The following is a 25,396-nucleotide window of genomic DNA, read 5'->3' on the forward strand; positions in this document are numbered from 1 at the left end:
ACCCCCTCCCAGTACTTACCCCCGAGTGTGTCTACTCTCCTGCCTTATAACACTATAGATTACTTGTACTTATCTTGATTTTATATAAATAGAATCATATTGTATGCATTATTTTTTACAAAGAGTTTCTTTTGCCCAGTTTGTGAAGTCTCTGTACATTGTTAGTGTAGTTGTACTTTATTTCCTATTGTTGCATTAAGTATATGTATTCATTATAAAATGAAAAGACTCGAGTTATGTCTAGTTGGGAACTATTAAGAATAGTAATGTTATAAACATTGCCTTACATATATTAAGTACATATATGTATGTGTTTCTATTGTTTCTATACCCAGGAATAGAATTGCTGAGACATAAGAATGCACATTATATTTTTAATAAAATTTATTTTTTATAACAGTTTTAGATTGAGAAGTTAGTAGACACATATATACCTCACATCCAGTTTCCCTTATTAACAGCTTCCATTATTATGATACATTCATTACAATTAATGAAATCATATTGATACAGTATATTATTATCAACTGAAGTCCATAATTTATTTAGATTTCCTTAATTTTAACTTAATTTTCTTTTCCTGTTCCAAGATCCCATTCAGGATATCACATTGCATTTAGTTGTCATGTCTATTTATGTTCCTCTTGGCTTGAGCAGTTTTTTAGACTTTCCTTGTTTTTGATGACTTTGAGAGTTTTGAGGAGTACTGGCTAGATGCTTTGTAGGATGCCCCTCTATTGGAATTTTTGTGATGCTTTACTCATGATAAGAGTTGGGTCATGAGATGTTGGGGGCAAGGCCTTGGAGGTAGAGTGTCATTTTCATCATACTATGTTAAGAGTACTTGCTATCAATACAATATGAGTGTTGATGTTGGCCTTTATCACCTGGCTGAGGTAGTGTTTATCACATTTCTTCACTGCAAATTTGTTCCTCTACACCCCCATTCCATACGGTACACTTTGGAAGAAAGTTAGTGCTCATTTCACCCTTAAGGAATACAGAGTTATGTTCTGCCTCATTGAGGGCAGAGCATCTTCTCCCATACACACTAATTCATTCAATAATTTATTTACATCCATATGCACTCATGGATATTTATTTTATACTTTGAGTTCATACTCGTTTTTCTAATATGAAAACTCTAATAGTTCAATATTCATTTTTTGATATGAGAATCTCAGGCAATACTGTGAAATTCTGTTGGGAGACAAAGCTCCATGGGTGTCTTGAAATTCTGCATATCTTTTGAGAAGAGACACTGACTTCCTTTTTGCTTTGAACTACATGTTCAAGGATGTTTGGATAGTGAACAGCCTTACAAGGTAGAGATAGTATCTCCCTCCAGAGAAGAGAGCAGATTTATTTACTGCCCTATATAAATGATTTGAATTTCCTAAGCTCAGGATTTCTCAGGTGTGATGCAAACCCACTGTGTGTGTGGCATCCATTTGGGCCCCGCTGCATCACCCCTATGGGACTTGGAGTCAAGGTTATCTGTTGCTCATGTTCACTGTTGTGCTCTAAGTGATAACATTTCTTTGTCTTTGAGGCAGGAATCTCTTGTCTTCTTCAACAATTCGTAAAAGTGCAGCATACTAACTTGTTAGCTTGTAAGTAAAGGAAAATCTCAGTCCTTCACAGTTTTGGGCAACCCCTAACAAAGGACTCACACACACACAAAATGTTTACCAACCAGTATGTCTGCTATGCATATTAGGTCATGCCATAGCTTTAACATACTTTCTGTTCAGCTGCCAGCCCCCCACCCCCCTGGGCTGATGGCAATGCTTTCAGAGTCACTTGCAAGAGCCTCAACTTTCTACTGGTGGATGGTGCCCCCATAGCAAGCCAGTGTCTGTGCCCCAAGGGTGTTGCCTCTCATTGCTCACAAAGCTCCTGCTTCCTGGAGCTAGATCAGTGCTGGGCTACGAGAAACAGCAAAGAAAATGTCTTCCTCTTCAATTCCACGTAGTATACAATCAGCTACAGGGAACCAAACCCATTTCCTTAGCCTAGAGTCCCCCAGAAGTTCCATACGTACATGCTTTTTGTTTGTTTGTTTGTTTTTGTTTTTGTTTTTTTTTACTATACGCGGGCCTCTCACTGTTGTGGCCTCTCCCGTTGCGGAGCACAGGCTCCGGACGCACAGGCTCAGCGGCCATGGCTCACGGGCCCAGCCACTCCGAGGCATGTGGGATCTTCCTGGACCGGGGCACGAACCCGTGTCCCCTGCATCGGCAGGTGGACTCTCAACCACTGCGCCACCAGGGAAGCCCCGTACATGCTTTTTATCTCTGCATCAAAGTTTCGAAAATATTTGGGAAGAGCCTGCGAAATGTTACCCAAGATGCTCGTAAATAACCCTTACTCAGTCCAAAGCTTTTCTCTAGACAAAGAGTGTGTAACTTGGTTTCTGTAGACACAGTTTTGTGTATCATTTTGGGTTCTTTCAATTATGAATAATAGAAACCACCATCAAATTGGTTTAAGTTACAAAAGGAATTTAATTTTTTAACCTATAGAGTATATTAAAAAAAAAAAAAGTCATTCAAGGCTAGATCCAGTAGCTTGAACATATACTTAGCCTGTTGTTCTTAGTGTCAATCTCTTCTCAGCCTGTAGGGGGTCAGCTTCCTCTCAAGACTAACTACACGTGTGGCTTCAAGATGTTTGCAAGCAGCTACCAGGGCCAGATGCTCTCTCATTTTCTCATTTATATTTTGTGAATGAAAGAGAACTTGTTTCTCCCCACAATCTCAAAACAAAACCCGTAGGCTTAACTTAGTTCTCTGTGTCCATCTTGAACCAATCACTTTGACACAGGTATCTATTTCTAAAGATTATTTTAGATCAGCAACAGAACGGGATAATTCCACTCAAACCACTGGCAAATACACAATGGGAGATACATATAATGAACACTGGAGAGGCAATATATTTATTACTGTGATATAAATCACTGTGGCTAGGCAGCCAGGAGGATCTGTTCTGCTACCAACTAGTTATGAAACTATGGGTACATCACTCCAATTCAGCTTAATGATTACGTTTGCAAGACAAAGGTAATAATTCCTGAACCTCTCTTTCTATACACACACACACCCACAGCCACCCACATATACGCACCACTTACCTACCAGATTTCACAGTGCTATTTTATATCTCAAATAATGTAGTGAAGGTAAAAAATATAAATAATATATTTACTTAGCCATAAAAAGGAATGAAATTGAGTTATTTGTAGTGAGGTGTAGTGAGGTCTGTCATACAGAGTGAAGTAAGTTAAAAAGAGAAAAACAAATACCGTATGCTAACACATATATATGGAATCAAGAAAAATGGTACTGATGGACCTACTGGCAGGGCAGGAATAAATACGCAGACATAGAGAACAGACTTGAGGACACAGGAGAGGAAGGGGAGACTGGGACATACTGAGAGACTAGCATTGACATATATACACTACCAGATGTAAAATAGATAGCTAGTGGGAAGCTGCTGCAAAGCACAGGGGAATCAGTTCAGTACTACGTGACAACGTAGAGGGGTGGGATAGGGAGGATGGGAGGGAGGCTCAAGAAGGAGGGAATATGGGGACATATGTATATATATAGCTGATTCACTTTGTTGTACAGCAGAAACTAACACAATATTGTAAAACAATCATATTCCAATAAAGATGTATAAAAATATATATATATATAGGAAAATAATTATTATATACATTTTACCTCTCATTTGACATTAAAATATACTCCCCATTTGTCAGTTCTATATTTAAATGAGGCCAACTGCTCATAAATTATCTAGTAATCATCAGTCAGCTTCAAATATTGCAGCATCAATTTTTTTTTTCTCCTCTTTCTGTCCTTCTGAAATCTCCTGCAATTATCAGATATTTTCTGCTCAGGCAGTAAAATCTGTTTCTCTAACGCTAAAGAAACAATTATTTAGAGCTCACCACACACACAAAGAGACAACATGCATATGTATGAGATGGATAAAAGGCAGTGTCAATCAATATTATAATGCCAGGAATACAGGAGAAAATAAATACTAGGTGATTCGATTACACTTTCCTTCCAAGTATCAAATGTCTTTAAAATTTCTTACTGAAACCACCATTTATCTTTCCCATTAGATAAGGTATTGGAGTTAGCCAAGAAAGTAATGGTTTTGTATGTGTAGTCCAATAAATAGAGCTTAAAAGTTTATTATCAAACATATTGCACACTGCAATAAAAGTAATATATGCTCCTGGAACCTATTCAGCACATAGAAAAACGCTGAAGGGCCAAGACGGGTGTTTGTCAACCCCTTGGAAAGGCAGCTCTTCACAGAAGGAAACGTCAGCTTGCCGGAATACATTCTTCTTTCATTCAAATACAAAATCAGTTCTAATTGAAAATGCTTCGGAGAACATGCTATGCAAATAGAATGGATTTAGCATTTACTGAATGAATCAAATCCAGGCTCTGTGTAAGAGCCTGGACCTGGAACCACACACAGAAACCTGAAGGTTAATTTCATTAATTTCCTATAAGTTCTTATCTTCACAGTCCTATGGCACCCTTTTCTCCAGTGTTAGAAATTACATTCTGGTTGTTGACCAGGGCATTCTCGCTTAGAGATATGCATTGCTTGGCTTGCCCAGTGTCTAAAAAAAGGATTGAGCAAACAGTAAGGATATTGAAAGCTTTTACAATAAAACTCAGATATGAGCCCCTCTGGAAAACACCAAGCTCTGGCCCTTATGGCTTCTTTACATCACAGGGCACAGGTGCCAGAGCTGAGTAGCATCTGCCCCTCACAGACAGAGCAGGAACCCAAGCAGGTCTCTCTCTCTATGCTTCCCATGCCGCTTGATGGGAGGTCGAGCACCAATGGAGGTTTGTTCACATGCTTACCCTGTTGCTCTTCTTACAGGAGAAATAATCTTATTCTGTGCCTGTATTACATACAGGAAAGGGAGGAGAGAAAATACAAAATGGAAGGGATTGTAATTTTTGTGTTGTTTGATAAGCAAATATTTTTTAATATTTATTTTATTTATTTTCTTGGTTGCGTTGGATCTTCGTTGCTGTGTGTGGGCTTTCTCTAATTGCAGCGAGCGGGGGCTACTCTAAGTTGTGGTGCGCGGGCTTCTCATTGCAATGCCTTCTCTTGTTGCAGAGCACAGGCTCTATGCATGTGGGCTTCAGTAATTGTGGCACGCGGGCTCAGTAATTGTGGCTCACAAGCTCTAGAGCACAGGCTCAGTAGTTGTGGAGCACAGACTTACTTGCTCTACAGCATGTGGGATCTTCCCAGACCAGGGCTTCAACCCGTGTCCCCTGCATTGGCAGGCGGATTCTTAACCACTGAGCCACCAGGGAAGCCCAGCAAAATTTTTTTTAAGAAGTGAATGCCTGTTTAGGAAAGTATTCTCCCAGCTTGCTTCTCTCATTTACTTTACCACTTTTGATCCATAAGGTATCCTGCTAACCCTGTCCTAGTTAAACCAGAATTCAATTGAAAGTTGTCTTCCTGCCATATCCTACATATGTGTATTTTCCCCTTTTATTTACACAGTTCTCAGTTCCCACATGGCCTTCCCACTCTCTCACACTCTTAAAATCACAAATCCCTTCACTGACAGGTGATGTCCCATCTCCTCTGTGAAGCCTCCATCATATCCACAATTAATTGGAAAGTAATGGTAAACACGGTGACTTCTCTCATATAGGTGACTTATGACTTATGTAAATTCTTGTCTTATCACACAATTATGATTACAAACTCCAGACAACCAGCTCCAGTCACTGTGTGTTTCCTCCCAGCTGTGCATACCCAATATTCTTTGACTGATTTCCTGATTGATTCTTACTGAAGCAGAAAAGGGCAGAGATGTCATATTTCAAAAGCTGTGTTGGCAAGTTTAGAACAGTGGAGCACAAATTATCTCCCCTTTTCTTTCATGCTTTTTCTCTCTTCTCCCTACACAGCCTGAAATATCATCCAGACACTCACACATCTTGCACCCACATCTTGGACCAGTCTGGTAAATCTCCTGGATCCAAACCCATAGGCATGATATGAATTTTCTCTTACAATAGACAATACAATGAGTAGTTGAACAAGTGTAAACATATAAAGCAACTAGAGAAAAGTGATCCCCAAGGATAAAGATGGCTCAGTGTGTTTTGAAAACATTCAGCAGGAAGACAATGCCACAGGGATTTCACCAGAAAATTCCATTTTATTTCCATAGCTTCTTAAGTAGCTAACATTTAAATATTTGGGTTTGGGAGCTTTACTCTTTTCTCTGTGGCCTGTTATGTTTAGTGTCTGTCTTTTTATAATATAATGTCAAAAAGAAATTGTCAGGTTGACCCTTGAGCAAAACACATCCGGTAATTCTCATGTTTCTCTGAAGATCTTTGTTAAGACATAGAAAATCTCATAAGATGAAGAACCTTTCAGAACTCATAGGTCTAGTTTGACTCTTTGATCTGGAGAACAATGTTGTCTTTCTTACCATATTTGGGTGTTTGAAAGGAGTCCATTCCTTGTTCCAAACAGGAATAATTGACATGCACAAAAAAAGCAGCACCATTGAGGACCTCCCAAAAAGTTTGGAGTTTAGTTCTGTGTGGTTTATTTTTATTCTTGTTTTACTCAAGCTGGTTTGCCTATTCCATAAGAATATGCACCATATGCGACTGAAGACTGCTAAAAGCGCTTTTAAAAAGAAATCCCAAAAAGGAAGAAATGAAACTAAACAGAAAGAAAATGAAATTAACAGTTCTTTGCAATGTGTGTTTAGAGAGAAAGTTTGACAAGAGAGAATTAATGTTCCTAAATTCTTGGTAGATGCTGTGGTACATTTATAAGGGGTGGGGTTGAAGAGATAAATTTAAAACTATGTTACTTTCAAAAACACAGCTCCTTAAATGAGAGTCAAGAATAAACACAAAGACCCACTGCCATATTTTTCTGATAATTGGGTTAGACATTGCATCATCTGGTAGAATACAAAAACGTGTGATTGAAATCATCTGACATTTTTCTTTGTTCCTTAACATATTGAAGATGTGCAGCCCATGAATATGGATTCAAAAATCTAGAAGAAGCCAGATTTTATCTAACAGCCCAGTAAATCAGGACTTTCGTCTTATGGTCACAGAGGCAAGTTATGCAGCTCCCTAGCTTTAGTTCCAGCTCGTTAAAAGAGAGAAGAGGAATCAATACTTAAGGAGTTTGTGAAGATAAATAGCACCTGGCACTGAGTAGACACTCATTAAATGAGTTTTGAAATGGGTTTTAGACATGTAAGCTAATATTTTGTAAATGTCATTTGAGAGAAGTCTTTTTTGTAGTCATCATTGTGTGGTACAATCAATGGGTTTAGCTTCAAGTTGGAAACTGAATAAAATAACTCAATGTCACAAAGAAAACTGAGGCAGAGGGCAACATGGAAATCTCCCTAGGTCATACAAGTAAGAACAGAACTGGTACTAAAAAATTAATGTTGTTACTTCCAAGCTATATCTGGTCTTATACATCAGTTTCCCTAGGTATCACTAACCACTAAATAGGGAAAAACAAAAAACAAAATAAAACCAAAAAACACCCACATAAGATATTATGTTTGTAATTCACCTTATTGTCATCCTTGACCCCATAAACATCTAGCCCACAAAGTAAATAGCTGCATATCTATAGTATGTGACACCAAGCTTCATCCTGTAAGAGGCTGAATATCATAGGAGAAGAATTGCAAGCTCAGAAGTGAGATTGCCTGGGTTCAAAACCCATGTTTATCACTGTATTAGAATCTGTGGCTATGCAATCACTTACCACAAACTTTGTGATGGAAAACACCACACATTTATTGTCTTACTCCTTCTGCTAGGAGACCAGGCTCTGCAGGGCTGGGTCCTTTGCTCACAGTCTCACGAGGCTGCCATCAAGGGTTTGACTGGGTTGTGTTGTCACCTGAAGCTCAGGGTCCTCCTCCAAGCTTCTTCAGGTTGTTGGCTGAATTCAATTCTTTGTGACTTTGGAATTCATGGCGACTTGCTCCTTCAGGGTCAGCAAGCAAACCACTTGCTGTAGGGAGGTTCTTTTTTTAAGGGCTTTCACTTAGTTAGGCTGGGCTCACTCAAGGTAATCTCCCTTTTGAATTAACTTAAAAATTTAATTTATTAAAGACCTGAATTAAATCAGCAAACCCCCTTCGTCATTGCCACATTATGTGATTCTGTTGGTAAGTTGGTAAGTCATGGGTCTTGCTCACACTCAAGGATGGTACAAAGGCAAGACTCACCTTAGGGAGTGTCTGCACCCATCAGTTCCAAGGTACTCAACCTTGGGCAAGCTATTCACCATCTCTGAATTCACCATTTCCAAATCTGTTAAAGGCAACTAACAGATGAGCCTTCCTCCTATGATTGCTTTGAGGATTACATTAAAGCCTATATGTAGAACACTTAGCAAGTTCTTAGAATGTGTTAGCTATTGTTTGCAATAGGTATATTGTACAGAAGATAAATCATTTTAAACAAACTTTGAGTTGACTTGAATTATTTTTGAATAAGCAGGCTAGTGTAATAAATTGAGTACATAAATATGTGTGTATACATATGTGTTTATATATATACTTATTTTAAGATATGTACATGTGCATATGTATAAATACATATTCATACATATACATGAGGGAGTCTTGCCAAACTTTTGTTCTTTAGTCTCACCAAGTCCTGCCTTAGGGTCAATTATGGGTAGAAGTATATATTGAATTAGCAAATTACCTCCTCTTTAACTTCTAAGTGCAAAATCTGTTGAATAAATAAAAACCTCATTTATAAGATTCTGGTAAATAGAAGTGTTTCCCAAATTGTGTTTCATAAAATTTTTATTTTATTAGATAGACTAGGTTGTGAAAGCATCATGCAGACAAATGAATTCAGGATATTTGGGTTTAAATAGTATTTTAAGGTTTTCTTACTTCAGACAAAATTTCTGGAGTGTCGTTGAGCATGGAACACCCTTTTTTCCTTTCCAAGCACCTTCTGAGGCTCCTATTCCTGAAAAGGCCTTCCAGGAAATTCTGGGCTACATGGGCTAGTTCACACCAAAAGGGAAATCCTCAATCACATGTCTGCAATCATGACTGTTTTCCCTTTTTAGGTCTTACCCATCTCTGCAGGATGATTCACTTTTCTCCTAGTGTTTGAGCACTTACCAGTTGACTTCTGTATGCCAGGTTATCATAAACTGAAGATTTATATTTCTCCCAATTTCTTATGTTCAAGCTCTAACACCCCAATACCCCAATGTGATGGTATTTGGAGATAAGGTTTTGGGAGATGATAAGGATTAGATGAGGTTGTGAAGGTGGGGCTTTGTCCAATGGGATTAGTGCCCTAATAAGGAGAGATACCAGAGAGCCCGTTCACTCTTTCTTTGCACACACACAGCTCAAGGAAAGTCCATGTGAACACATGGTGTGAAACAGTTGTCTGAAAGCCAGGAAGAAAGCTCTCGCTAGAATCTGACTCTGCTGGCACTCTGAACTCAGACTTCCAGCCCCCAGAATTGTGAAAAAACAAATTTCTGTTGTTTAAGCCACCAGTCTATGGCATTTTGTTATGGCAGTCCAGGCACACTTATGGACAAATATAGTCCATAAGTTTCCTCATTTCATGTTTACAATACCACTAGGAGATAAATAATCCAGTCTTCGTTTTATGGAGGCAAAGGAACGTTAATAAACTTAACCATGTTCCACAACTAAAAGGAGCCAGGAGTTACACTCAAGTCTGTCTAATCCTGTGTACTTTTCATCACATCACATCATTAATGCCTTTCTAGGCTGAGAACCATGGTTAATTGTGACCTAGTGTTGAGATATAGCAGTAAATAGCATGGACACTAATTTAAAGCATTATTCCTTGCTTAGAAAAAGGACTTGAAGCAAAATAAATATTTTGAACTCTTAAATCACAAATACATGCCTTGATAAGAAATTTTTATATTGAATTCCACTATATGTCCAATAACACTTTAATGAGTTTCCAATACATTTCCATATGAATGAAGTTTGTGTAATTACCCTTGCAATTAGGAGAAAAGAGTAGGAAATATTTTAGTTCACTGCAAAAACAAGTCTTCAATTTTCATAATCACATTATATAATAAAATGTACCATAATGGTTTTGAAAATATTTTTTTTCAACTCAGACCTTATGGGAAGGAATATACTTGCAAATTAAAAAACAGAAAGTCTATTCAATATGAATAAAGGAGCAGTAACCTGGACATTTTTTATGGGGGGAAACCAAAAACAAAATGTTGCAAGCGGATGACTTTTAACAAAGAGTTTCTAACCTTTCTATTATTATACTACATTTCCTCTTTGTGAAAATGTCTTTCTCACACTTTTGCATAGGGAAAATTCATCATAGTCAAACTTTTGGAGGTCTTAGCATGCTGTAATACCCAGGTGCTCCAAGCACTATGTAGAAAATAAGGCACGTGACTTCAAATAAAACAAAAAGATAAAAATAAAAGAGAAAGGAAATGAGAATACTATAAATAAAATTGGTCCTTATGTCTCCCACTATCCCAAAGACAGCTGAAATGCAGTTTGCAACCTTATTTTACTAACCAAAAGCTGACCAAGATATAGTTTAACTTCTGTGTCTCAACTCCACTTCCCTTCCTTCTTTTCCCTTTGGGCACATTTGATGTCCACTTTCATCTGAAATTCTCAGGGTGAAAATTGTGGGGTGGTAGGGTGGAGTGGAAGAGCTCAGAATGATTTATTCCAGACCCTGGAAGAACCCCTGAAATTTACCCCCATCTCTCCCCAGAACAGTCTTGTGTTTCTTGTGATTGTTTTCAAACAATTATCTCCAAATTTACTACATATTTTTTTATTATTCTCATATATTTATTTGATTTATCTCAGTGACTCAATACATAGGTAATTTTAAAGATATAAAAATAAAAAAAACTTTTAGTAAATATCTATCTGGTTACAAAGAAGATTAAGTTAGGTCTTGACTTCTAAATCTGCACTGTCCAAAAGAAATTTCTGTGAAGAGGGAAATTTCCACAATTTCTGCACTGTCCAATAGAATAGCCGCTAGCTACGTGTGGCTACTGAGCTCATAAAATGTAGTTACGGTGATTTAACTATATTTAAATATAGGAACTATATTATTAATATAGTTCCTATATTAAATATAGGAACTATATTTAAATTTTATTCATTTAAGTTAACTAAAATTTAAATAACTACATGAATGGCTACCGTAGTGGAATGCAGGGAAATGTAATATGTTTCCATGTTTAGCACTCCTATCAGTAAGGATAAGGCTTGATTCTAAGTAATAGCTGATTAAACAAGGCAGGAGTTGGCTTTCTTCCAAGGTCAAAAATTTCAGGGAAAATCTGTCAGAAATGGTATGGAGATGGGATGGTATTTCGGGATGTTAGAGACCTTTGTGTTGTCTAACTCTACCAAGTGTAATTCCTACTTCCAGAACTATAGGATAACCCAAGATGGATGGAGCTCCTCATTCCCACCAGAAATCAGGTAGAGACAATGAAGAAAGTAAAGCAAAGTGTGATTGCCAGTGGTCTTTTAAGTATGCTTCCCAGAACCTGGCTGCAGCCCTTCTGCTCACATGCCATTGTGTACAGTTAGTCTCAAGATTGCACTTGACTGCAACTGACAATTGGGAGTAGAGTTGTTATTCTGGGTAGTCATTTGTTCAGAAAACAACAACAAGAGTTTATTGTTTTGAAAGGAGGGGAAAATGGAGATTGAAATGACGATTAATCTCTTCGTCATCATTCAATAAGAAGAAATATGAACTTGAAAGAGACAGAGGAAAGGATTTATGGAGGGAAAGGCTGGCTGCTGAAAAAGGCAGAAGAGAAAATAAAGAACTCTGAAGATGAAGTAATATCATTCAGTAAAACTCCTCAAGATGACTTCCATTTTATATTTGTACATTTTACAGAGACGAATTTGAAAACAACTAGATGTAATTGCCAACATTTCAGAGTATATATTTCCTTTTGATGCTACTTTTAAAAATTTCTTGAAGATCTCAATTTTCCTGCAGATTATGGGATATGTTCAGTACACTCCTGAGTGCTCATACACACACACACACACACACACACACACACACACACACAAAGTACAAATAGCTTTTCAGTTCTGAATTCCACCAACAGCTACCGCTTTAGTGCTTAAAGGACTATTTCTCTACTTTGAGATAAATCAGAAAGCAACTGGGATTAATGCAGAGAAACAATGGCAGTCCTAAGCAAAGTGTTATAGATAGATTTTTTGTTTTTAACTGTATCATTTGCTGTGAGGTTTTCTGATTGCTTTCAGAATCCTCTAAGCCCGTGCTACTCCAACGTGGTCTGCTGACCAGAACCCTTCTACAAAATGTGAAGAGCACAGAAATTGTAAACATTTAGAAACCTGTTGTAGCAGCTTGACAGAACAAAAATACGTCTGCTAAATCTAATAATAAAAATTGGAGGCTTATATTTTGCATGTCTTTTATTTCATTTTCTAGTAAATTTATTGGATTTTACAAATTTATGGTCTTTGATGTGTTAGAAATTTAAAAAGGAAAAAAAAAGTACAATAAAACAAAAAAAAACTCACTTATTCTCCTTGAGTACTTGGAGAAACACTGATCCAAGCTGCCCTACCTACCTTGCCTTTTTGCTTAGGAATAAAAATTCCCAGCAAATCTTCATTTATGACCACAGCCACAGTAAAAATGTAGTAGGTATTGTTATTTTACAATGTTAAGAAATAGAAGGAAAATGACACAAATAACCAAATATCCAAACACAAACCCTCCTATTTTGCCTGGTACCCATGCCCAGACTCTCTCTCCAAGGAGTGTGTCCCCTGCTGGTCAGTGTAGGTCAACGTGGGACTTAATCTGAAAATTACAAGAGGTATGGGAAAAATCTAGATTTGCAGGCTGTGACTGTTGCATAGGCTTTGTGTGGTGTTTTTACACATTGAAATAGCCCTGCGGAAAGAAAACTCCCGGAGCTGGCTGGTTGCTAAGGAAAGAGCCACTGCCCATGTATACCCTAGTTTTGGGACCACATCACAGCCTTCAGTCCCACTCTGTTGACTTACCCACCACCAGTGAAACATATGCAAGCCACAGAGACCCAGCACCCTCACAGAGCGTGTCTGCATAGGCCAAATTTCTCATTATCACTCACAGTTCAGAATTTTCTCACTCAAACCCTAAAATAAAGTTAAAAAGAGTGGAAGACAGCTAGCCTTGAAGCACTTCTAAAGATCAGAAAACAAAAACCACAATTGAAGATGTACCCTTTCTATTAAAAAAAGTCTGTATCAATGTGTAAGTGTAATGAAATTATCTGTTTCAGAATATTTATAAAGTTCCTTTCCTCTATGAAATTTTTCAGATTGTCTTTGTCCCTTCGGGCTTCTGTAACAAGAATATTGTCAACTGTGTGGCTAATAAGCAACAAATGTTTATTTCTCATAGTGATGGAGGCTGGGAAGTCAAGATTGTGGTGCTGGCAGATTTGGTGTCATGTGAGAACGCACTTCCTAAAGGTCGTATTTTCCTTGTAACCTGACATGGCAGAAGGGCCAAGAAAGCTCTCGTGATCCTCTTTTATAAGGACATTAACCTCATTCCTAAAGCCTCCACCCTCATGACCTAATCACTTCCTAGAGGCTCCACCTCAAAGTACCATCATAATAAGGGTTAGGTCTTCAACATACGAATTTTGGGAAACATGGACACAGATGAAAAGTAAAAAAAAAAAAAAAAAAAATCTTGTAATATAGCTTTTTTAACTTGTTTCTTCTTTGACTATAGACAAAAGAGGGATAGAGAGAGAGAGAGAGAGAGAGAGAGAGAGAGAGAAAGAAAACACATTAACTTCTAGGTCTCACAGTCAAGTCACTCTACAAATTGTCTCCAATCTATTTTTCCCACATCTCATCTTCCTGGATCCATGTTACTTCTTACCCTGACTACTTAAGATCATGCATACTAATCTTAAATGTTTTGCTTCTGCCTACATTTCCTTGTCCTGAGTTCCTTGAAGATAGGAACTATGTCTTCTTCAGCCTTGTGTATCTAGATAATTATATAGGGTCTGGCCCTTGGAAAGCACTCAGTGAATATTTTCTAGTTGAAGGTTTTCCTCATTTTCTTTTCCTATTCAAGTGGTTAGACAATTTTTTTCTGGGCTAACTGAATTTTCAGATAACTTTTTCTAATACTCCTTTTCCTTTCAAATCATTAAAGCAATTAAGTGTGCATACACACACAGTCACACACATGCACACACATATAACCCCATTTATTAGATGTGAAGAAAGCAAAACAAACTAAAATAGCACAAATTTCCCTTCCCTCCCTTGGTTTCAGAGAATAATATCCTCATAATCTGTGAATAGTTTTCTAAGAAAAGGTTGCTGGCAACAAAGATGATGTTAATGAACTTATTTGTACTGAGGGTATGATGGGTCGGTATCCATTTTTAGTTGCTTAGTTTATTCCTAAAGGGAAGTTGCAAGGGTAAAAATATCTCAAAGTATCCTTGAGACTGCAAGTGGTTTACTGAATCAATGTTAATTCCCAGCTTTTATGGTTCTTTCACTCCTATCTCTACACTCTTGCCCGTTAGAGTTGGGTAGCTTTACTCTGGTCTATCTCCCCAAAAGCAATTAAATCAGACAAAGGAAACTTATCTCACCTGTGGTTTATTCCATGCTAAGATGTAGAAAAAGAACAAGAAGTGCTGCTAATTTTGCCTCAAATATTTTAACTTAAATAGGGAGACACATTTATTAAACTACGTTTTTCTTCTTGATGAGTCATTTGCACCAGTTAAAAGATTATTTTTGATTCACCATATATTCTGAGTTAAACCTATTAACTCTTTGAACACTGACCTTTAATTTGATCTTGGATTTTTCTAATCACTATTTTATGAAAGGAAGTGAGGTGAGAAAGGAACATAATTTCTACAGAAAAAAAAGTCATTTTTTGATTTTGAACCCAGCCTGTAAGAGTAGAATATTCAATCAAATCTTTAATTCACATATTCAAAAAAACAAATGTGATAACCAGCTCACATTCTAATTTATATATAAAATTTTAATTTTAATGAATTTATGCTATTTGCATAATGATTTAGAGAGCCTCTAAATGAAGGGTGTCTATTTGTTTTCAGTCATGGGTGGGGCTAGGAGGCATGGTGGTCTCCTAAACCATGTAACCACTTTGAAAGACAAGGCTCAGAAAAGCCCTGCTTTCTGACTCCCTACTTCCAAAATTAGCAGCATGTCTTGGTTTTGCTTCTTCCTAGCTTCTGGTGGCCACCCTTGGCATTCCTAGGCTTGAAGCTCTATCACACAAATTTTTGCCTCTGTTTCCACATGGCTATCTTCCCTCTGTATATGTCCATGTCTCTGTTTTCTTTTTGTAAGGACCACTGGTCATTGTATTATGACCCACCTTAACCCAGTATAACATCATCATAACTATATCTGCAAAATCCTTATTTCCAAATAAGGCACAAAAATAAATATTTGATAAATGATGTTGACAAAATAAATTTAAGCTTATCTAGTTATCTAGGGCCCTCGTACTCTTTTCTGGCTGGGCAATCTCATCCTTAAAGTTATGCCACTCACTAATAGAGGGAATGACTTGGTGTCCCTACAATCCAGAAAGTACAAAAATATTGCTATGTTGCTAATGTAATTAAGAATCACATATGTTACAAATTGTGGGCAATAGTGTCAGAATGCTTAATTTCAATGTGTTTTTCTACCGTTCACTAAGTAGCACTCCATCTATTAATTTCATTTCTCTGTGCTTCACTTTTATCTTCAGGAAAAATGGGGAAATTCATAGTATGTCCTTCAGAGAGTTGTGAGGATTAAGTGAAATGATGCATGGAACATGCATGCAATGTTTACGACATTGTACAGAGAGATCCCTCACACGATTGGTATTATCACTGCTGCTGTTATTGCTGTTGCTTTGTTTTTAAGGAACTTAAAGTCATTCCTTGCTGTCATGTCCATTAGGTAAATGTACCTGCTCTTAGCCTTCAATTCTCTACTTCTCAATTCTTATCACCAATCTGATTGCAAGAAACGGTATCCATAAAGCACTTCTCAATGGAGATGTCCGTCCTCTTGACTTCATTCTGTTCAAACTGTGCCCTTTAGTATAGCGCGAGTCAGCACTCACTGCATTGCCTCACCACCCTAAACACCGTATCAATTACTCTCTCTTTTTTAGTTGTTGTGGTTATTTTCTACAATTTATATAACAAGGCTTTGGGGATGTTTCTATTAGAACACTGTGTCAGCCAAAGGGTAAGTATATGAACAACTACTCAACATAATCCATTGTACCCTTAGATCTTTCTAGAGATTTGCATAACTGCATTTCTTGGTGTTTCATAAAACCATGTGTAGGAATTTTGCTTTAGCATTTTGTCAGTGTTTTACACTGAAGGACATTATCATAAAAATCCTATTACACTGTCTACTATATTCATTTCAGAGATGCTGTTTATTAGAGCTCATCCAATATTTCAGATGTTGTGCTGAAGGTTTTACATAAATAAGCTCAGATAGTCCTCACTACAGCTCCATGAGGTAGGTAGTAATATCATAGTCATCGTTTTATATACAACGCAATGGAGATTTATAAAGTATCTTGCCCAGGGTCTCACAACTGGTAATTGATGTGGCCAGGATGCAAATTCAACCAGGGTGTACTGAGTGTAATAGTGCACCTCAAAAATTCATGTTTTCTGGGAACCAAAGAATGTGGTCTTATTTGTGCCTTTATCAATTTCTTTCATCAATGTTTTATACTTTTCAGTGTACAGATCTTTAAACTTCTTGGTTAAATTTTTTTCTAAGTCTATTATTCTTTTTGATGCTATTGTAAATAGACTGGACGATCTTATACCATACATAAAACTCAACTCAAAGTGGATTAAAGGCTTGAACATATGACCTAAAACTATAAAACTCCTAGAAGAAAACATAGCTCCTTGACGTTGGTCTTCAGAAAGTTTTTTGGATTTGATACCAAAAGCAAAAGGCAACAAAAGCAAAAATAATCAAATTGGACTACATCAGACTAAAAAGCTTCTGCACAGAAAAGGAAACCATCAATAAAATGGAAAAGCAACCAACCTGTGGACTGGGAGAAAATATTTGCAAACTGCATATCTGATAAGGGGTTAATATCCAAAATATAAAAAGAACTCATACAACTCAATAGCAAGAAAAAACCAAATAACCCAGTTCAAAATGGGCAAAGGACCTCAATAGACACATTCAAGAAAGATACAGGTACACGAAAAGATGCTCAACATCACTAATTATCAGGAAAATGCAAATCAAAGCCACAGTGAGACATCACCTCTTACTTGTTAGGATGCCCATTATTGAAAAGAAAACAAATGCTGATGAGGTTGTGGAGAAAAGAGAATATTTTTACATTGTTGTGAATGTAAATTGGTACAGCCACTGTGGAAAACAGTATGGAGGCCTCTAGAGAAATTAAAAGTAGAACTTCCATATGATCTAGCAATCCCACTTCTGGGTATATATACAAAGGAAGTGAAACCATTATCTCAAAGAGATATCTGTATTCCCGTGTTCACTGCAGCATTATTCACAATAGTCATGTTATGAAAAAATATCTATCAAAGGATGAATGAATAAAGATGTGGTATATATTGATACATACAACAGAATATTATTTAGTCTTTAAAAAGAAGGAAACCCTTCCATCTGTAATACCATAAATGAAACTGGAGGGCATTATGTTAAATGAAATAAGATAGAGAAAGACAAACTGTAGAGTATCACTTATATGTGAACTCTAAAACATATATATATATATATATAATCTCATAGAAACAGAGTAGAATGGTGGTTGCCAGGGGCTGAAAGATGGGAAAAAGTGGGAGAGTTTGGTAAAAGGGTACAGATTTTTAGTTAAAAGATGAATAAGGTCAGAGGATCAAATGTATAAGAAGATGGCTGTAGTTGATAACACTGTATTGTATAACTGAAATTTGCTAAGAGAAAAAAAATTAAAGATAAGGTGATAGTAAATATGTGAGGTGATGGATGTGTTAATAAACTTAATTAAGAGAATCATTCACAATGTATACATATATTAAATCATCATGTTTACACTTTAAATATATTACAATTTCATTTGTCAAATGTACCTCAATAAAGGTAGGAAAATGTGCCCTTATTTGGAAATAGGGTCTTTGCAGATATAGATAAGATGATGTCATACAGGATTAAGGTGGGTCCTAATCTAAAGACCGGTGTCCTTAAAAATAAAAAAAACAAGACACATACAGAAGAAAGGTGGTCATGTAAACACAGAGGCAGAAATTGTAGCTTCAAGTCCAGCAATGCCAAGGATGGCTGGCAACCACCGGAAACGAGGAAGAGGCAAGAGGGATTCTCCCCTGGGGACTTCAGAGCAAACATGACCCTGATAACGCTTTGCCTTCAGATTTCTGGTCTCCAGAACTTTGAGAGAATAAATTCCTATTGTTTTAAACCAACCGGTTTGTAGAAATTTGTTACGACAGCCCTAGGAAACTGATACACAAATGCGCGAATAAACAAATAAACATTTTCAAAATTTTAAAAAATATCCAGTATAAATTTAATGGCTTATATTTCAAACATGTTCTCTCAAATATGCTTTCCTGATTTGGGAACTGCAATCATTTTACTTGCTCAGTCTAGAAGCTAATTGTAGCTACAGTTATTTATTCAAAGTAGAGTATTACCTACAAAGTATGTACTAAGTACTGATGATTCAAAGATAACTGAGATGCCGAGTTTAATATAATGTAGTGAAGGGAGGAAGATACTGAATGTGGCACTGTATCGAGAAGTGTGATCTGTTTTTTTGTATTGTAAACAATCTATTTTATATTCTTCGATGGACACTCTAAAACCAAGATTATAATTATGACACAGTGGAAAAATAATTATATTAGACTGAATCTCCATGGATTAGTGCGGATTCAACTCACAAATAGTGCAGTGAGTTGACTGCTTTTTCATTTTCAAAATTCCATGCACATACTTCCGAAGGTTTTTTTTTTCATTTTCTTACATTCCCTGATGCACAGTGTTAGCTAGCTATCCCTTGAAGGAAATGGAGTCCTGTTTGGTCCACTGTTCTTTCTACAGTAAACAAAGTGAGAATAAATCCTACAGTAGTTAGTGCTCCATTTTTAAGGGACTCATTAAAAATAAACAGTAGAGGAGAGGCAATTACTGTTAACAAACATAGGCATAAAAACCACAAATAAAGGGCCATTAACACGGAAAAATAATTACTCAATCTTTCATCCAGATGCTTTTGTCAGTTTTATTTGCTGACACTGACTAACAGTTTTGTGAGAGGCCGTTGCTGGCTGCAGTGCGACCGTTCAATAGTTCCCCCTTTGCCTCTCACAAGAAGAGAAAAATGATCAGCAATGTCAGGGAATTCTACCGAAGTCTATTTAAAATATGGCATCAACTTCTCCCTTTCTCTTTCCTTTCTGTGAGATTTTTAGGTTTTATGTTACTTTATAGTGGTGTAAAAAAAAATATCATCATGATAGTTGTTTTACTAATGGATAGAAGGTAAAGATGAAATAAGCTTTCTTCCTTTTTAGGAATATGAGATTTGACAGAGGAGGGATTTGAATGTGGAGAAAAGCACAGAACATAATATGGAAGATATATTTCATCACTCCAGAGAATATCTTTGCAATTGCTTGACCTGACATATTTGTAACCAAGTCTTATAAGCTACATGTGAATGTGTGTGTGTGCATGTGTGTGTGTGTGTCTTTGGGAAAAAATAAGAAAAAAAACAATATATTAATGTTAACATAATTCTAATTATCTGGAAAAAACAAACAATATGGAGTTAAGGTTTTGGTTCATTTTATCAGTTCAGCAAATTGAGCTCATTCAGACCTCACAGAATGCAGTGTTACTAAAGGTTTATACTAACATTCCCAGGGTTCAATCTGCCAGTCCCTGCATTAAAGTCACCTACATCACTGCCACATCACAAAGTGGAACATCCTATAAGAATCCAACTCTTGCATAAGTTTCTGAGTGAAGCTATCTTAAAATTTCCCAAGAATTGGCCATTAAAATACCATCAGCAAAGACATTCATGATTCATTTATTTTAAAAATACCAAGAATTATGATAAAAACAATAAATAAAACACACATACTCAGATCAAACTTTTTATCATACACGTAGTTGCAGTATCTGTCTTTTCTGGCTCATGTGGAAAATGAAGCAATTTACATAAAAATAATAGGCCTTTTTCTCAGTATCCAGATAGCACATATCTTAATGGAGAATGGAAAAAGCATTTCACTAGGAGTCGAATGACCCAAACTTTGCTACTAACTTATGATGCGGTCTCGAACAGAGCACGTTACCTTTTAGTTCTGAATGTTTTCTCCAGAATAAGGGAACTCAGTAAAGTGATCGTCAACGTCTTTCCAAGTCTAACATTCTGTGGTAGTTAGAAACCAACTTAAAACTGGTTAAGGCTTTAACCTAGACCTCTACCCACCTCCTGGGCTTCCGTTAGTCTCTAAGAAGTAACTCACTGGGAGAGAGCTGGTGGTCTAATGATCTCAGCCCCAGGGCTGCAAATGCTTAGAGGAACAGCTGGATGAGTAAACCTATACATGAAATCCAAGCCTAAATGTTTACACAGAAAAATGCAGGTCACCTTATATGTCAGTTTGACTTAAACCCATAATATATGGTAATTGAAGCTTTTTAAAAGAAAAATATACTTTGCACATGGTTCTATGAAAGAAGACTATGTACAGTCAAATAAACACCAGCACTGCTTCAACTAAGCACTTTGGCCATTTTATCATTGCATGATTTTGTCAGATATTCTCCAGGGTATGATGGGAAAAAGACCAGAAATTGAGTTTGAATACTGGCCTAAAAATTTACTGTCTCTATGACCTTGAAGAAGTTACTTGTTCTCCCATAGCTTCATCTATAAATCAGATAAATCAGGAACTATAGTACATGCCTTGTGGAAAGAGATAGTACTTAGAGATAGTAAAAGATGACTCAGAAATAGCAGATCCTCAATAAGTGATAGCTTTTATTGTTATTGTTACTCTTAGGTCTCTGATATAACTAGAATAATGCTGAATGTAGCCCATGTATTTCAATCATGGCCCATGCCATAGGTTTAATTTTTGGCATCACAAAGTCATTATCCAAAAGTACCCAGTCTATCAGGCTATTCTTTTCAGGTCTATTAAGTGCTCATTTGCTAGACAAGAAATTTGTGCATCCTTTATTTCAGAATATTGGTATATAAAATCTTTCAGAAATTTCCTCTAAGCAGCTTATGCTGCATTCAAAAATAAATTCTGTTTGATGTACAAGTGATGAGAGAATTTAGAATCTGCTGAAAATTAAAATAAATCTTTCAACCTGAAAATAATGGAAATTCAAGTTGGTAAATTAATTGAGGGAAGAATGGATATAATATAATGAATTCCTATATTATAACCAAGCAATCATCTGATGAAAGGAGCATCAGGGGAAGAAAGATATTCTTTGGTAAATGATATTCAGTATTTTAACAGGTGTGAGTTTTCCTGAATGTTTCCTTTGATTTGACTTTGATAGGCTTTAAAAAGGAGGGATGATTTTCCAGGTTCAGAGGAAAAGGAAAGAGAGAGAGAGAGAAGCAGAAATGTAACATAATATAAAATTCATGGTACTATGGACTTTAATAGTAATCTTTATACATGAACCTGTGATTTATTACGTAATCTCGAGAGAAGTTACTGAGGGAACACTGTGTATCTGTTCACTAAGCTCTCAGTGTAATGAACAATTTATTGAATCTAAACCCTTCTGCTGGAAACAAGAAATCTTGAGACCATTATTTCTACTTAGAACTTTCAGTTATGTAGACGTATGCCTGTAGTAGTTCATTAAAAATACTTTAAAAATTCTTTTTACTATCACCATAATGCACTGACAGAAGACAAATCAATATCTTTTGCCTCAATTACTAGGCAAAAAAAAAAAAAAAAAATGACTGCACCATAATTTTTTAAATAACATGAGATTATTTTCTTTCAGAAGAATTTCACATTAGTCTTCTATTCAGAGCAGAGATGAGAGAGAGAGAGAGAGAGAGAGAGAGAGAGAGAGGTCATGTCTTTTTCCTCCTGCCATGGCTCCAGTTCTAAGAGACACTGGTTATATCCTCAGTAAGTCTCCCTCAGCCTGCATGAAATTTTGTGTCCTTTTTCTTGCAACCGTTTTCTCTTAATTACTGTGACAGCCAATGTCTTAGTCTTAGTGCTCTCTGGAACATGGATGGATATGCAATGACTCACTCACATGGCTCGGCCCACATTCATAACAAAAAAATAAAAGTATAAAAATAAATTGACCATATCTGGCCAACAGATGCAAGAAGAAAGCACTCTGGAGGCTTTTGCGTGAGGGAACAGAAAGGGCCAGCTCTGGGTGTGGCAAAAATCACTCCCTCCCATCCTGGGGCTGGCACCACCTGTGGCTACACCTAATTGCGAGCAGGCTGGAAGAGGCAGAAACAGATATTCCCTAGGAGAAGGGAAAACAGATTTGGTGAGCTTCTAGCCAGTCTCTGCCATCACGGTGTTCTGTCCTTTCTTTATTCAAAATAATAACTGGGTACCTAAGTACAGGCTGCTGATACCAAAGATCTAATAGTGAGTAAAACCAGCCAATTCTTTTCTTTCCTGAGAGCTCAAAATAAAAAGTGTAAAAGATATATGAATGCTTTCAGGCTTCTGGATTTTAGGACAAGTAAAATTTTATAACATTTGACAAGGTTCAAAAAAATACTGCTCACTGGGCTCACAAACATTTCATTAAAATGGAGGGAGGCATTTTAACAATTAAATACAGGAAGAATCAAATCTCATGATAAGAGGCCATTCTTGAAATTGAACAAATTTAACTTTATGGAAACGCCACTATATTTATTTTAGTTTGCTGTGGATGAATGACACTTTATCATAGCCCTGCCTCTTACCATTTAGACGAACATTGCAGAGCGCCTCCTGTGACAGGTAAAACACAATCTTCCCAGGAGCCCATTGCATTTTTAGGCAACTGAGTTAAATTTTTTCTATATAGTTAACAGATAGAGTTTAACTCTAAGTGAAGAGCTTTCTCACTGTGAACAAACCACATGCTTTGACCACCCAGCAGCTTGCTGGAAACACAGTGATCCTCTGAGATTGTCCCTTTACCTCTCTTACCACAGTATATCAGTTATGGAGTCCTGTAGGACTTACTTTTTCTGGTACATATTTTTGTGAATCATATCCAGTCATATTGCTCCATGGTCATAAAAGGTGACCTAGAAAGTTTTTTCTCTGAGGTATCTGTTGAGGTTCATGTTGTCACAAAGTTCATGATTAATTTTGGTGAACATTCCATGGATGCTTAAAAAGGTTCTTATAGTACACTAATGTTAAAAAGTATTTACTCCTTCTCCTACTCCTGATACACACTCCCATTGAAGAATTTGCTTCCATACTCTATTGATTTTGAGTTTGGTACAGTGACTTGCTGTGGCTCAAAGTGTGTAAAGTATATGTACCCTTCCTCTTGAATTTAGGCTCAGCCTTGGCTTATTTGGTCAATGGAATACAGGTGGAAATAGTGAGCTGGTGGCAACATTAAGTCTTAAGAAGCATTTATGTGTTTCCACTTGCTACTTGCACTGCTAATATTGCCATGAAAAGGTATGCTGACTAGCCTGTGGGTCCAAAGAGGCTAAGTGACATGTAAAGCAGACCTGACTCAAGATTACAAGCTCATCCTAAATGTGTTGACTCACAACCAAGCCACACATGCATGAAATGAGCACAGCTGAGATTAGCACAACAGTTCCAAGTGATCTGAAGACACACAAGAAATACATGTTTATTTTTATATCTCACTGAGATTTTGAACTGGTTGTTAGGCATCAACCCAACATTAGCTGACTAATACAGTGCTGCAATGCTCTATTTGTAAGGTACAAAGTTTCATGCAGACATTAAATCAAATATACTAATGTCATATTCAAATTCTTTAATTATCCTCACATATTTGATCTCTAAGGGCTAAGAAAACTGTATAAAAGTCTTAACTGAAGTTCAGATTCTTTCAAATGCACCTCATACTTCTGTTTTTCTTTAAGTATTTTTATGCCCAAATATAATCTTTAAAGCCTTTCCAAAGATTTTGGCCAATCCTAATTCTGTAACTCTTAGATACCAACCTAAAGAGATATAGTAATATTATTATCTAAAATGGCCTTCAGTATTAATTGCATTTTAACAGTGATTTTTGAAACATGAATACTGTAAGTAAAGGATAGACTTGAAATAATGCAATTTCACAGACTCTGGAAGGCAGATGGAAGATTTATTTTGAGATATACTTCCTTTCAATATCAGATCTCAAATTATATTAAATATGTGACCACTTACCTTATCTTTTGGGATAGTCTTGATAGTGATATCTGGAGACATATGTGAAATGGGATAGGTTTAGAAGGAGAAATGCATTTACTGGATAGAACCAAAATTCAATGCTGTGAAGTATGTATTGAAATGTGGGAATTAACAAAGTGTTGGCTGTATTGGTTTCACATAGGTGTCTACCTATTTTTGCTTTGTGTATATTTCACTGTGGCATTATAAATTAGAAAGAAAACAGTCCTTGAAATAAAAGCTAAAATTCAGTGTTACCAATTTATTTCCCTAGGTGGAATTTTCTCTTTATATCTGAGTTTTATTTTTTAAAGCAAGTTGTCAAACATTTAAAAAGATATATACAATTTTTTTCCTGAGCTGTTGGCTTAAATGTTTAATTAAGAGTCTCTGTTTTGAAATATTTCCTGGCTCCTTGATTTGTAATAAGTACAAGTTGTAGAGAAACTAAGATGTTCTACATGAATAGTATCTATTAAAACTTCATACAATCACCACAGTTCAACTAATAGCATTTTGGTTAAGATTTATTTTAGTTTCAAATTGTGTAAATACCTCATTTTTTTTATAACAATAAAAAAGGATTATTAAAGGACTCATTCATGTAATTTTACTTGAACATAGGAAATACAGGTATTAGGTTATTATGGCCCAAAATGGAAATACAAGCTTGACTATAGGTCTTTTTTATTTTATTTTTTTGGCTGCACGTGGGCCTTCTCTAGTTGTAGTGAGCAGGGGCTACTCTTCGTTGTGG

Source organism: Globicephala melas, chromosome 2, assembly GCF_963455315.2.
Source record: "Globicephala melas chromosome 2, mGloMel1.2, whole genome shotgun sequence".
Classification (NCBI taxonomy): domain Eukaryota; kingdom Metazoa; phylum Chordata; class Mammalia; order Artiodactyla; family Delphinidae; genus Globicephala; species Globicephala melas.